Source organism: Ranitomeya imitator, chromosome 10, assembly GCF_032444005.1.
Source record: "Ranitomeya imitator isolate aRanImi1 chromosome 10, aRanImi1.pri, whole genome shotgun sequence".
Taxonomy (NCBI): Eukaryota; Metazoa; Chordata; class Amphibia; order Anura; family Dendrobatidae; genus Ranitomeya; species Ranitomeya imitator.
The window spans coordinates 144373004-144386471 of record NC_091291.1 but is presented as its reverse complement, the minus strand read 5'-3'; the positions used below and the strand labels follow the sequence as shown (position 1 = coordinate 144386471).

Sequence of the window (13468 nt, the reverse complement as noted above, 5' to 3'; positions counted from 1 at the left end):
TATCACATGGACGATCACTCCCAACATCTGCACCACATGGACGATCACTCCCATCATCTGCACCACATGGACGATCACTCCCATCATCTGCACCACATGGACGATCACTCCCAACATCTGCACCACATGGACGATCACTCCCATCATCAGCACCACATGGACGATCACTCCCATCATCTGCACCACATGGACGATCACTCCCATCATCTATCACATGGACGATCACTCCCAACATCTGCACCACATGGACGATCACTCCCATCATCTATCACATGGACAATCACTCCCAACATCTGCACCACATGGACGATCACTCCCATCATCTATCACATGGACGATCACTCCCAACATCTGCACCACATGGACGATCACTCCCATCATCTATCACATGGACGATCACTCCCATCATCTGCACCACATGGACGATCACTCCCAACATCTGCACCACATGGACGATCACTCCCATCATCTGCACCACATGGACGATCACTCCCAACATCTGCACCACATGGACGATCACTCCCAACATCTATCACATGGACGATCACTACCAACATCTGCACCACATGGACGATCACTCCCAACATCTGCACCACATGGACGATCACTCCCATTATCTATCACATGGACGATCACTCCCAACATCTGCACCACATGGACGATCACTCCCAACATCTGCACCACATGGACGATCACTCCCATCATCTGCACCACATGGACGATCACTCCCATCATCTGCACCACATGGACGATCACTCCCATCATCTGCACCACATGGACGATCACTCCCATCATCTGCACCACATGGACGATCACTCCCATCATCTGCACCACATGGACGATCACTACCAACATCTATCACATGGACGATCACTCCCATCATCTGCACCACATGGACGATCACTCCCAACATCTGCACCACATGGACGATCACTCCCATCATCTATCACATGGACGATCACTCCCAACATCTGCACCACATGGACGATCACTCCCAACATCTGCACCACATGGACGATCACTCCCATCATCTATCACATGGACGATCACTCCCAACATCTGCACCACATGGACGATCACTCCCAACATCTGCACCACATGGACGATCACTCCCATCATCTATCACATGGACGATCACTCCCAACATCTGCACCACATGGACGATCACTCCCAACATCTGCACCACATGGACGATCACTCCCATCATCTATCACATGGACGATCACTCCCAACATCTGCACCACATGGATGATCACTCCCAACATCTGCACCACATGGACGATCACTCCCAACATCTGCACCACATGGACGATCACTCCCATCATCTGCACCACATGGACGATCACTCCCAACATCTGCACCACATGGACGATCACTCCCAACATCTGCACGGCACCACATGGACGATCACTCCCATCATCTGCACCACATGGACAATCACTCCCATCATCTGCACCACATGGACGATCACTCCCATCATCTGCACCACATGGACGATCACTCCCAACATCTGCACCACATGGACGATCACTCCCAACATCTGCACCACATGGACGATCACTCCCAAAATCTGCACCACATGGACGATCACTCCCAACATCTGCACGGCACCACATGGACGATCACTCCCATCATCTGCACCACATGGACGATCACTCCCATCATCTGCACCACATGGACGATCACTCCCATCATCTGCACCACATGGACGATCACTCCCATCATCTGCACCACATGGACGATCACTCCCATCATCTGCACCACATGGACGATCACTCCCAACATCTGCACCACATGGACGATCACTCCCAACATCTGCACCACATGGACGATCACTCCCATCATCTGCACCACATGGACGATCACTCCCATCATCTGCACCACATGGACAATCACTCCCATCATCTGCACCACATGGACGATCACTCCCATCATCTGCACCACATGGACGATCACTCCCATCATCTGCACCACATGGACGATCACTCCCATCATCTATCACATGGACGATCACTCCCATCATCTGCACCACATGGACGATCACTCCCAACATCTGCACCACATGGACGATCACTCCCAACATCTGCACCACATGGACGATCACTCCCATCATCTGCACCACATGGACGATCACTCCCAACATCTGCACCACATGGACGATCACTCCCATCATCTGCACCACATGGACGATCACTCCCATCATCTGCACCACATGGACGATCACTCCCAACATCTGCACCACATGGACGATCACTCCCATCATCTGCACCACATGGACGATCACTCCCATCATCTGCACCACATGGACGATCACTCCCATCATCTGCACCACATGGACGATCACTCCCATCATCTGCACCACATGGACGATCACTCCCATCATCTGCACCACATGGACGATCACTCCCATCATCTATCACATGGACGATCACTCCCATCATCTGCACCACATGGACGATCACTCCCAACATCTGCACCACATGGACGATCACTCCCAACATCTGCACCACATGGACGATCACTCCCATCATCTGCACCACATGGACGATCACTCCCAACATCTGCACCACATGGACGATCACTCCCAACATCTATCACATGGACGATCACTCCCAACATCTGCACCACATGGACGATCACTCCCATCATCTGCACCACATGGACGATCACTCCCAACATCTGCACCACATGGACGATCACTCCCAACATCTGCACCACATGGACAATCACTCCCAACATCTGCACCACATGGACGATCACTCCCATCATCTGCACCACATGGACGATCACTCCCAACATCTGCACCACATGGACGATCACTCCCATCATCTGCACCACATGGACGATCACTCCCAACATCTGCACCACATGGACGATCACTCCCAACATCTGCACCACATGGACGATCACTCCCAACATCTGCACCACATGGACGATCACTCCCAACATCTGCACCACATGGACGATCACTCCCAACATCTATCACATGGACGATCACTCCCAACATCTGCACCACATGGACGATCACTCCCATCATCTGCACCACATGGACGATCACTCCCATCATCTGCACCACATGGACGATCACTCCCAACATCTGCACCACATGGACGATCACTCCCATCATCTGCACCACATGGACGATCACTCCCATCATCTGCACCACATGGACGATCACTCCCATCATCTATCACATGGACGATCACTCCCAACATCTGCACCACATGGACGATCACTCCCATCATCTATCACATGGACAATCACTCCCAACATCTGCACCACATGGACGATCACTCCCATCATCTATCACATGGACGATCACTCCCAACATCTGCACCACATGGACGATCACTCCCATCATCTATCACATGGACGATCACTCCCATCATCTGCACCACATGGACGATCACTCCCAACATCTGCACCACATGGACGATCACTCCCAACATCTGCACCACATGGACGATCACTCCCAACATCTGCACCACATGGACGATCACTCCCAACATCTGCACGGCACCACATGGACGATCACTCCCATCATCTGCACCACATGGACAATCACTCCCAACATTTGCACCACATGGACGATCACTCCCAACATCTGCACCACATGGACAATCACTCCCAACATCTGCACGGCACCACATGGACGATCACTCCCATCATCTGCACCACATGGACGATCACTCCCAATATCTGCACCACATGGACGATCACTCCCATCATCTGCACCACATGGACGATCACTCCCAACATCTGCACCACATGGACGATCACTCCCATCATCTGCACCACATGGACGATCACTCCCATCATCTGCACCACATGGACGATCACTCCCATCATCTGCACCACATGGACGATCACTCCCATCATCTGCACCACATGGACGATCACTCCCATCATCTGCACCACATGGACGATCACTCCCAACATCTATCACATGGACGATCACTCCCATCATCTGCACCACATGGACGATCACTCCCAACATCTGCACCACATGGACGATCACTCCCAACATCTATCACATGGACGATCACTACCAACATCTGCACCACATGGACGATCACTCCCAACATCTGCACCACATGGACGATCACTCCCATCATCTATCACATGGACGATCACTCCCAACATCTGCACCACATGGACGATCACTCCCAACATCTGCACCACATGGACGATCACTCCCATCATCTGCACCACATGGACGATCACTCCCATCATCTGCACCACATGGACGATCACTCCCATCATCTGCACCACATGGACGATCACTCCCATCATCTGCACCACATGGACGATCACTCCCATCATCTGCACCACATGGACGATCACTCCCAACATCTATCACATGGACGATCACTCCCATCATCTGCACCACATGGACGATCACTCCCAACATCTGCACCACATGGACGATCACTCCCATCATCTATCACATGGACGATCACTCCCAACATCTGCACCACATGGACGATCACTCCCAACATCTGCACCACATGGACGATCACTCCCATCATCTATCACATGGACGATCACTCCCAACATCTGCACCACATGGACAATCACTCCCAACATCTGCACCACATGGACGATCACTCCCATCATCTATCACATGGACGATCACTCCCAACATCTGCACCACATGGACGATCACTCCCAACATCTATCACATGGACGATCACTCCCATCATCTGCACCACATGGACGATCACTCCCAACATCTGCACCACATGGACGATCACTCCCATCATCTGCACCACATGGACGATCACTCCCAACATCTGCACCACATGGACGATCACTCCCAACATCTGCACCACATGGACGATCACTCCCAACATCTGCACCACATGGATGATCACTCCCAACATCTGCACCACATGGACGATCACTCCCAACATCTGCACCACATGGACGATCACTCCCATCATCTGCACCACATGGACGATCACTCCCAACATCTGCACCACATGGACGATCACTCCCATCATCTGCACCACATGGACGATCACTCCCATCATCTGCACCACATGGACGATCACTCCCATCATCTGCACCACATGGACGATCACTCCCAACATCTGCACCACATGGACGATCACTCCCATCATCTGCACCACATGGACGATCACTCCCATCATCTATCACATGGACGATCACTCCCATCATCTGCACCACATGGACGATCACTCCCAACATCTGCACCACATGGACGATCACTCCCATCATCTGCACCACATGGACGATCACTCCCATCATCTGCACCACATGGACGATCACTCCCAACATCTGCACCACATGGACGATCACTCCCAACATCTGCACCACATGGATGATCACTCCCAACATCTATCACATGGATGATCACTCCCATCATCTATCACATGGATGATCACTCCCAACATCTATCACATGGATGATCACTCCCATCATCTATTACATGGATGATCACTCCCAACATCTGCACCACATGGACGATCACTCCCAACATCTGCACCACATGGACGATCACTCCCAACATCTGCACCACATGGACGATCACTCCCATCATCTGCACCACATGGACGATCACTCCCATCATCTGCACCACATGGATGATCACTCCCAACATCTGCACCACATGGATGATCACTCCCAACATCTGCACCACATGGACGATCACTCCCAACTTCTATCACATGGACGATCACTCCCAACATCTGCACCACATGGACGATCACTCCCAACATCTGCACCACATGGACGATCACTCCCAACATCTGCACCACATGGATGATCACTCCCAACATCTGCACCACATGGACGATCACTCCCAACATCTGCACCACATGGACGATCACTCCCATCATCTGCACCACATGGATGATCACTCCCAACATCTGCACCACATGGATGATCACTCCCAACATCTGCACCACATGGACGATCACTCCCAACATCTGCACCACATGGACGATCACTCCCATCATCTGCACCACATGGACGATCACTCCCAACATCTGCACCACATGGACGATCACTCCCAACATCTATCACATGGACGATCACTCCCATCATCTATCACATAGATGATCACTCCCATCATCTATCACATGGACGATCACTCCCAACATCTGCACCACATGGACGATCACTCCCAACATCTGCACCACATGGATGATCACTCCCAACATCTGCACCACATGGATGATCACTCCCAACATCTATCACATGGACGATCACTCCCAACATCTGCACCACATGGACGATCACTCCCAACATCTATCACATGGACGATCACTCCCATCATCTATCACATAGATGATCACTCCCATCATCTATCACATGGACGATCACTCCCAACATCTGCACCACATGGACGATCACTCCCAACATCTGCACCACATGGATGATCACTCCCAACATCTGCACCACATGGACGATCACTCCCAACATCTATCACATGGACGATCACTCCCATCATCTGCACCACATGGACGATCACTCCCAACATCTGCACCACATGGACGATCACTCCCATCATCTGCACCACATGGACGATCACTCCCAACATCTATCACATGGACGATCACTCCCAACATCTGCACCACATGGACGATCACTCCCATCATCTGCACCACATGGACGATCACTCCCAACATCTGCACCACATGGACGATCACTCCCATCATCTGCACCACATGGACGATCACTCCCATCATCTATCACATAGATGATCACTCCCATCATCTATCACATGGACGATCACTCCCAACATCTGCACCACATGGACGATCACTCCCATCATCTATCACATGGACGATCACTCCCAACATCTGCACCACATGGACGATCACTCCCATCATCTATCACATGGACGATCACTCCCAACATCTGCACCACATGGACGATCACTCCCATCATCTATCACATGGACGATCACTCCCAACATCTGCACCACATGGACGATCACTCCCAACATCTGCACCACATGGACGATCACTCCCATCATCTATCACATGGGCACAGGATATTTCCTTCTTCTTCGTATGTCAATCTACATAAATAATGGACTGCACTTGTGTCCCAGGATTATAGGGGCGAGTGCCCTGTGGGCCCGGCCAGAAACCAACCCCACAAACTCCAAAAGTGACCGTCATGGAGGGGTTCCTCAAAGAAACTGCCTAAATACTCTCCTGTGACGACACCCTGGGACCACAGGACAATATGGATGGAAAGGAACGATGGACAATGAAGCACGAGCTGCGCCGGGTGTCGTCACTCGACTGTAGGCCGAGGGTCCATGGTGCCGCCCAACCGGGCTCTGCCCCATGATGTGCCGTGCTGGTGTCGTACCAGTAGTGCGCTCAGATGTGCCGATTTCCACCTGTCGGGGCGCCATCACCAAGCCCCGGTCCGCCACACACAAGTGGTTGGTTTCCTGCCCAGTTTCCTTAGGATGCCAGAGTAGGGGGAAGAAGCGCACTCACTGATGTGATCGTCCGCACGCGTCCTGTGCACACGCATCCATGCGCTGACGATAGTGGTGATTTTTTTTCTCCTGTAAACGGTCTGTTCGCCGGATGACTGCGCCATGTTAGAAATAGAAAGCAGAGGGTGGTTATAAATGGTATAGTCTCTAACTGGGTCGCTGTGACCAGTGGGGTACCGCAGGGGTCAGTATTGGGACCTGTTCTCTTCAACATATTCATTAATGATCTGGTAGAAGGTTTACACAGTAAAATATCGATATTTGCAGATGATACAAAACTATGTAAAGCAGTTAATACAAGAGAAGATAGTATTCTGCTACAGATGGATCTGGATAAGTTGGAAACTTGGGCTGAAAGGTGGCAGATGAGGTTTAACAATGATAAATGTAAGGTTATACACATGGGAAGAGGGAATCAATATCACCATTACACACTGAACGGGAAACCACTGGGTAAATCTGACAGGGAGAAGGACTTGGGGATCCTAGTTAATGATAAACTTACCTGGAGCAGCCAGTGCCAGGCAGCAGCTGCCAAGGCAAACAGGATCATGGGCTGCATTAAAAGAGGTCTGGATACACATGATGAGAGCATTATACTGCCTCTGTACAAATCCCTAGTTAGACCGCACATGGAGTACTGTGTCCAGTTTTGGGCACCGGTGCTCAGGAAGGATATAATGGAACTAGAAAGAGTACAAAGGAGGGCAACAAAATTAATAAAGGGGATGGGAGAACTACAATACCCAGATAGATTAGCGAAATTAGGATTATTTAGTCTAGAAAAAAGACGACTGAGGGGCGATCTAATAACCATGTATAAGTATATAAGGGGACAATACAAATATCTCGCTGAGGATCTGTTTATACCAAGGAAGGTGACGGGCACAAGGGGGCATTCTTTGCGTCTGGAGGAGAGAAGGTTTTTCCACCAACATAGAAGAGGATTCTTTACTGTTAGGGCAGTGAGAATCTGGAATTGCTTGCCTGAGGAGGTGGTGATGGCGAACTCAGTCGAGGGGTTCAAGAGAGGCCTGGATGTCTTCCTGGAGCAGAACAATATTGTATCATACAATTATTAGGTTCTGTAAAAGGACGTACATCTGGGGATTTATTATGACGGAATATAGGCTGAACTGGATGGACAAATGTCTTTTTTCGGCCTTACTAACTATGTTACTATGTTACTATGTTACTATGTTTGCACAGAACAATCATCTGGAATGAACATCCCGCCAATCGTCCGTCCTCCAATCATCTGCTCGTGAAGAAGCTCCTATACTCTCATATTGTGCAGGAGGAGGTGACGTAGAAGAGGCTCCGTCAATCAACTAGCAAAGAGCGGCGCTGGGGAGGCGGAGAGGAGCCATAGACTGCACCGACACGCCCACTCTGCACTTGCAATCTGATTTGCATATGGAAGATAAAATAAAGTTTGTCTCAATGGGCTGTGACCTCACAGGTGTAATGATGATGACAGGTCCCATCACGGAATATTGTCTTGTTTCTTTTCTACATGATCATGGCGGCGCTGTCCCGCATGATGAGCAGCGCAGACCTTGTGATGTGATTCCCAGGCGGCAGCTTGTAGGAATCTGCTGGACATCCTGCCCTCCAACATGTGGACGGATCTCCAGTCTATGGCAGGATCCTGTGCAGGAGATGGAAGTAGTAAAACGAGGCTCGAGCATCAAAAATGGGGAACGGGGGGCTACAAGAGCGTCCCCGCTCCAGAGGACCCCACCTGTCCTGCATCACACACCTATTCTGTGCAATGGCCACCTTGTGCTACCTCTATTCCCCAGCGGAGGCGCTGCAGGTAAACAGACCACTTACCACCAAGTTTTCCCAAATTACAGCTGGCAATCCCAGCACTAGGAGACCGCAGATCCCCAAATTCTGGAGGAATCATTGCAACAACCGGGCCTTATCCAAAGAGAAGAGCGGGCCCCATTGGCACCTTACCTGAAGGTTCTGGTCCAGAAGAAGCAGCGGCTCTCTCCAGTCCCTTCTCTCCAGTCCCTTCCCTCCAGTCCCTTCCCTCCAGTCCCTTCCCTCCAGTCCCTTCTCTCCAGTCCCTTCTCTCCTGCTCCAGTATTACAATGCTGGATACTTTATAGCACCGTGGTTATAACGCTGCGATGGCTCCAGGTTCTGGATTATTGACTGTGCAGACATTTGTCCCATTGCCCAGGTGGAGCGATGGGTAAGAATCCTCAGCCTGGAAGAAGGAATCGTTCAACAGCTCAAGATGGTGGTGGCAATGATCCGGGGTTTCTAGAACATTCCGGGCTTCAGAGTTGTACATAGAACAGGTCACAGATGTTTCCACCACGGCTCTACCTGATGGGAGAGAAACACAATGAATCGGGGTCTGTGCTGCCGCAGCCATTATTACATCTGCACCTATTATTTCTTTGTCTAGATTTTCCTGTTGTTTTTTTTCTGTTTTGTACCATTTTCTTCTTTACGTTGCGCCTATCTTGATGTCCATTGTTCTCCTGCTCTGTTCTTCACTGTGGGCGCGTGATGTTATAATCCAGATATTTACATCTGATTTATATTTGGAAATTCACGGCGTTTTAGTGCCAATGTCCCCAGTTGTTCCCCCCCTGAGTGTGCGGACTTTGGGAGTTTTTCACGCTGCACATTTTCACCATCATTTCTGCATCAATTACGGTCGCTCATTTCGCTTTCTTGCACTATTTATGCGCTTTTTATGTTTGTTTGTATTTTTCCTCTTTTTTTTTTAAACGCTATGGATGACACTACTTATGATTTCCTGAGCTTTTTGCCTGCAGATTTTCAAAATCTCATCCATCTGCAAGAAAATCTTCAAATTAAACACAACTATAGCAAGAGAACAAACTGTAATAGGCACATATATATATATATATATATATACTGTAATAGGCACATATATATATATATATACGGTACTGTATATATATATATATATATATATATATATATATATATACACCGTGAGAACTTAGCGCAAGAAGTCGCCTCATCTCAGAGAACACTATAGAGCAATCACGCTGCAAGTTGTCACCCTGATAATTCACGACATTTCTACTGGGCATAGAAGAGCCGCAGATAATAATAATCTAATCTTTTATTTTTATATAGCGCTAACATATTCCGCAGCACTTTACAGTTTGCACACCTTATCATCACTGTCCCCGATGGGGGCTCACAATCTAGATCCCAGCAAACATCACATCCCTCCTCACCTGACACAAGGAGCCGGAGAGTAAATATTATGTCCACACTGACACAAGGCAAAATACTCACAGAGACGGCAAATATCATCGAGAACTGCTGACAAGGCCCAGAGGGGACGGCTGACATGACCCCGGACACCGCTCAGAGGAAGAACAATAAATGCGTCCAAGCAATGTAGAAAAGAAGATGCGGCACTCACCCAGTGGCAGTGAAGAAAATGTCCTTTTTATTTCTCCATCCAACGGGTACAGACATTTTACTTGGAGGTGGCGGGTGTATGTGAGGGAGCGGTGGGAGAGGAGCGGACCTGGAGAATCGCTATACACGCAAAACAGCCGCCGTCCGCTCCTCTCTCCCCGCTCCCTCACATACACCCGCCACCTCCAAGTAAAATGTCTGTACCCGTTGGATGGAGAAATAAAAAGGACATTTTCTTCACTGCCACTGGGTGAGTGCCGCATCTTCTTTTCTAAATTGCTTGGACGCATTTATTGTTAAATGATGCAGAGCACCAGATTCCCAGCAGTGGAAAATAACCATTTTTACAGGTCAATACAGATCTAACTCTATATCACTTGATTTGGCCAGACACCTGGTGCCATTCATTCTCTTTCTATGTGGAGGATAATAATGTATAACGTCTGTGGGTGCAAAGGGTGGCAGTATTATAGTAGTTATATTCTTGTACATAGGGGCGGTATTATAGTAGTTATATTCTTGTACATAGGAGCAGTATTATAGTAGTTATATTCTTGTACATAGGAGCAGTATTATAGTAGTTATATTCTTGTATATAGGGGCAGTATTATAGTAGTTATATTCTTGTACATAGGGGCGGTATTATAGTAGTTATATTCTTGTACATAGGGGCGGTATTATAGTAGTTATATTCTTGTACATAGGAGCAGTAGTATAGTAGTTATATTCTTGTACATAGGGGCAGTATTATAGTAGTTACATTCTTGTATATAGGAGCAGTATTATAGTAGTTATATTCTTGTACATAGGAGCAGTATTATAGTACTTATATTCTTGTATATAGGAGCAGTATTATAGTAGTTATATTCTTGTATATAGGGGCAGTATTATAGTAGTTATATTCTTGTACATAGGGGCGGTATTATAGTAGTTATATTCTTGTACATAGGGGCGGTATTATAGTAGTTATATTCTTGTACATAGGAGCAGTATTATAGTAGTTATATTCTTGTACATAGGGGCAGTATTATAGTAGATATATTCTTGTACATAGGAGCAGTATTATAGTACTTATATTCTTGTATATAGGAGCAGTATTATAGTAGTTATATTCTTGTACATAGGAGCAGTATTATAGTACTTATATTCTTGTATATAGGAGCAGTATTATAGTAGTTATATTCTTGTATATAGGGGCAGTATTATGGTAGTTATATTCTTGTACATGGAGCAGTATTATAGTAGTTATATTCTTGTACATAGGAGCAGTATTATAGTAGTTATATTCTTGCACATAGGGGCAGTATTATAGTAGTTATATTCTTGTATATAGGAGCAGTATTATAGTAGTTATATTCTTGTACATAGGGGCGGTATTATAGTAGTTATATTCTTGTACATAGGAGCAGTATTATAGTAGTTATATTCTTGCACATAGGGGCAGTATTATAGTAGTTATATTCTTGTATATAGGAGCAGTATTATAGTAGTTATATTCTTGCACATAGGGGCAGTATTATAGTAGTTATATTCTTGTATATAGGAGCAGTATTATAGTAGTTATATTCTTGTACATAGAGGCAGTATTATACTAGTTATATTCTTGCACATAGAGGCAGTATTATAGTAGTTATATTCTTGTATATAGGGGCAGTATTATAGTAGTTATATTCTTGTACATAGGAGCAGTATTATAGTAGTTATATTCTTGTACATAGGAGCAGCATTATAGTAGTTATATTCTTGTACATAGAGGCAGTATTATAGTAGTTATATTCTTGTACATAGGGGCAGTATTATAGTAGTTATATTCTTGTACATAGGAGCAGTACTATAGTAGTTATATTCTTGCACATAGGGGCAGTATTATAGTAGTTATATTATTGTACATAGGGGCAGTATTATAGTAGTTATATTATTGTACATAGGGGCAGTATTATAGTAGTTATATTATTGTACATAGGGGCAGTATTATAGTAGTTATATTATTGTACATAGGGGCAGTATTATAGTAGTTATATTCTTGTACATAGGGGCAGTATTATAGTAGTTATATTATTGTACATAGGGGCAGTATTATAGTAGTTATATTCTTGTACATAGGAGCAGTATTATAGTAGTTATATTCTTGTACATAGGAGCAGTATTATAGTAACATAGTAACATAGTTAGTAAGGCCGAAAAAAGACATTTGTCCATCCAGTTCAGCCTATATTCCATCATAATAAATCCCCAGATCTACGTCCTTCTACAGAACCTAATAATTGTATGATACAATATTGTTCTGCTCCAGGAAGACATCCAGGCCTCTCTTGAACCCCTCGACTGAGTTCGTCATCACCACCTCCTCAGGCAAGCAATTCCAGATTCTCACTGCCCTAACAGTAAAGAATCCTCTTCTATGTTTGTGGAAAAACCTTCTCTCCTCCAGACGCAAAGAATGCCCCCTTGTGCCCGTCACCTTCCTTGGTATAAACAGATCCTCAGCGAGATATTTGTATTGTCCCCTTATATACTTATACATGGTTATTAGATCGCCCCTCAGTCGTCTTTTTTCTA

The 13468-nt window shown here is 46.9% G+C and overlaps 1 protein-coding gene across 6 annotated transcripts in view; it reads right to left on the bottom strand.

Moving 5' to 3' along the window:
* LOC138651732 (CMP-N-acetylneuraminate-beta-galactosamide-alpha-2,3-sialyltransferase 4-like) overlaps positions 1-13468 on the bottom strand; it is a 230505-nt gene that overhangs the window by 166191 nt on the left and 50846 nt on the right. For 3 of the 6 annotated variants that reach the window (XM_069742160.1, XM_069742168.1, XM_069742161.1), the window contains one exon: positions 9449-9826. The exons of the other annotated variants lie outside the window; for them this stretch is intronic. The gene's annotated coding sequence lies outside the window, so the exon portion shown is untranslated. The remainder of the gene's footprint in view (positions 1-9448; positions 9827-13468) is intronic. 6 annotated transcript variants of the gene reach the window in all.